Below are 3,555 nucleotides of genomic sequence, written 5' to 3' on the forward strand. Positions count from 1 at the left end.
ACTAGATATGGCGCGTGTGTGTAGGAAGCACAGTTTTTTTCTTCTGAGAAAGCTCACCGTTCTGGCCCTATGGGAAACACAGTAGAGTAGAAGATTGCTCTTTTCTCAAAGCAGAGTGTGGTTCTTGTAAGGCGAGCTAGAGTTTGTTTCCCAGTCCTAAATTGAGTTGCGTCACGTGCAGTTTTTTGTCCTATGAGCAAGAGTTGTTTTCTGGTAAGACGAGTCACTATTGTGCTCCCATTGCCATACACAGTGCAAATAGCACTCGAGTCTGTTCCCATCAAGTACAGTGTATTGGACTGAATAGGATCTACTGTTCTTTTCAGTTTCCTAAGCAGAGGTGAACTATATGGCCCATGTGTGTAGGAAGCACAGTTCTTTTGTTCTGAGCAAACTCACTGTTCGGACCCCATAGGAAACACAGTAGAGTAGAAGAGTGCTCTTTTCTCAAAAGCAGAGTGTGTTTGATGTAAGGCGAGGTAGCATTTGTTTCCCAGTCCTAAATGGAGTTGAATCACATGCAGTTTCTGGTCCTATGAGCAAGAGTTGTTTTCTGGTAAGGAAAGTCACTATTGCACTCCCATTGCCATACACAGTGCAAATAGCACTGGCGTCTGTTCCCAGCAAGTACAGTGTATAGGACTGAAGAGGAGCTACTGTTCTTGTCAGTTTCCTAAGCAGAGTTGAACTAGATATGGCCCGTGTGTGTAGGAGGCTCAGTTCTTATGTTCTGGACCGTTCTGGACCTATGGAAAACACAGTAGAGTAGAAGAGAGCTCTTTTCTCAAAAGCAGAGTGTGTTTCTTGAAAGGCGAGCTAGATTTTGTTTCCCAGTCCTAAAAGGAGTTGAGTCACATGCAGTTTTTTTCCTAAGAGCAAGAGTTGTTTTCTGGTAAGACAAGTCATAATTGTGCTCCCATTGCCATACACAGTGCAAATAGCACTCGCATCTGTTCCCAGCAAGTACAGTGTATTGGATTGAATAGGATCTACTGTTTTTTTCAGTTTCCTAAGCAGAGGTGAACTAGATATGGCCCATGTGTGTAGGAAGCACAGTTCTTTTGTTCTGAGCAAGCTCACTGTTTGGACACCATAGGAAACACAGTAGACTAGAAGAGTGCTTCTTTCTCTAAAGCAGAGTGTGTTTCTTGTAAGGCGAGGTAGCGTTTGTTTCCCAGTCCTAAATGGAGTTGAATCGCATGCAGTTTCTGGTACTATGAGCAAGAGTTGTTTTCTGGTAAGGAAAGTCACGATTGCGCTGCCATTGCCATACACAGGACAAATAGCACTGGCGTCTGTTGCCAGCAAGTACAGTGTATTGGACTGAAGAGGATCTACTGTTCTTGTCAGGTTCCTAAGCAGACTTGAACTAGATATGGCCGTGTGTGTAGGAAGCACAATTTTTTTGTTCTGAGCAAGCTCACTGTTTGGATCCCTAGGAAACACAGTAGAGTAGAAGAGTGCTCTTTTCTCTAAAGCAGAGTGTGTTTCTTGTAAGGAGAGCTAGCATTTGTTTCCCATTCCTAAATGGTGTTGAAAAACACACAGTTTCTGGTCCTACGAGCAAGAGTTGTTTTATGGTAAGAATAGTCACTATTGCGCTGCCATTGCCATACACAGGACAAATAGCACTGGCGTCTGTTAGCAGCAAGTACAGTGTATTGGACTAAAGGGGATCTACTGTTCTTGTCAGGTTCCTAAGCAGAGTTGAACTAGATATGGCCTGTGTGTGTAGGAAGAACAGTTATTATGTTCTGAGCAAGCTCACTGTTCTGGCCCTATAGGAAACACAGTAGACTAGAAGAGTGCTCCTTTCTCTAAAGCAGAGTGTGTTTCTTGTAAGGCGAGCTAGCGTTTGTTTCCCAGTCCTAAATGGAGTTGAATTCCATGAAGTTTCTGGTACTATGAGCAAGAGTTGTTTTCTGGTAAGGAAAGTCACTATTGCGCTGCCAATGCCATACACAGGACAAATAGCACTGGCGTCTGTTCCCAGCAAGTACAGTGTATTGGACTAAAGGGGATCTACTGTTCTTGTCAGGTTCCTAAGCAGAGTTGAACTAGATATGGCCCGTGTGTGTAGGAAGCATAGTTATTTTGTTCTGAGCAAGCTCACTGTTCTGGCCCTATAGGAAACACAGTAGAGTAGAAGAGTGCTCTTTTCTCAAAAGCAGAGTGTGTTTCTTGTAAGGCAAGCTAGCGTTTTTTTCCAAGTCCTAAATGGAGTTGAATCCCATGCAGTTTCTGGTCCTACGAGCAAGAGTTGTTTTCTGGTAAGAAGAGACACTATTGCACTGCCATTGCCATACACAGGACTAATAGCACTGGCGTCTGATGCCAGCAGGTACAGTGTATCGGACTGAAGAGGAGCTACTGTTCTTGTCAGTTTCCTAAGCAGAGTTGAACTAGATATTGCGCGTGTGTGTAGGAAGCACAGTTCTTTTGTTCTGAGAAAGCTCACCCTTCTGGCCCTATGGGAAACACAGTAGAGTAGAAGAGTGCTCTTTTCTCAAAAGCAGAGTGTGTTTCTTGTAAGGCGAGCTAGATTTTGTTTCCCAGTCCTAAATGGAGTTGAGTCACATGCAGTTTTTTTCCTACGAGCAAGAGTTGTTTTCTGGTAAGACGAGTCATAATTGTGCTCCCATTGCCATACACAGTGCAAATAGCACTCGCATCTGTTCCCAGCAAGTACAGTGTATCGGACTGAAGAGGAGCTACTGTTCTTGTCAGTTTCCTAAGCAGAGGTGAACTAGATATGGCCCATGTGTTTAGGAAGCGCAGTTCTTTTGTTCTGAGCAAGCTCACTGTTTGGACCCCATAGGAAACACAGTAGACTAGAAGAGTGCTTCTTTCTCTAAAGCAGAGTGTGTTTCTTGTAAGGCGAGCTAGCGTTTGTTTCCCAGTCCTAAATGGAGTTGAATCACATGCAGTTTCTAGTCCTACAAGCAAGAGTTGTTTTATGGTAAGAAGAGTCACTATTGCGCTGCCATTGCCATACACAGGACAAATAGCACTGGCGTCTGTTCCCAGCAAGTACAGTGTATTGGACTGAAGAGGATCTACTGTTCTTGTCAGGTTCCTAAGCAGAATTGAACTAGATATGGCCGTGTGTGTAGGAAGCACAGTTCTTTTGTTCTGAGCAAGCTCACTGTTCGGACCACATAGGAAACACAGTAGAGTAGAAGAGTGCTCTTTTCTCAAAAGCAGAGTGTGTTTCTTGGAAGTCGAGCTAGCATTTGTTTCCCAGTCCTAAATGGAGTTGAGTCACATGCAGTTTTTTGTCTTATGAGCAAGAGTTGTTTTCTGGTAAGACATGTCACTATTGTGCTCCAATTGCCATACACACTGCAAATAGTACTCGCGTCTGTTCCCCGCAAGTACAGTGTATTGGACGGAAGAGGAGCTACTGTTCTTGTCAGTTTCCTACGCAGAGTTGAACTAGATATGGCCCGTGTGTGTAGGAAGCACAGTTCTTTTGTTCTGAGCAACTCACTGTTCGGACCCCATAGGAAACACAGTAGAGTAGAAGAGTGCTCTTTTCTCAAAAACAGAGTGTGT

This window comes from Peromyscus eremicus, unplaced genomic scaffold (assembly GCF_949786415.1).
Source record: "Peromyscus eremicus unplaced genomic scaffold, PerEre_H2_v1 PerEre#2#unplaced_32, whole genome shotgun sequence".
Taxonomy (NCBI): domain Eukaryota; kingdom Metazoa; phylum Chordata; class Mammalia; order Rodentia; family Cricetidae; genus Peromyscus; species Peromyscus eremicus.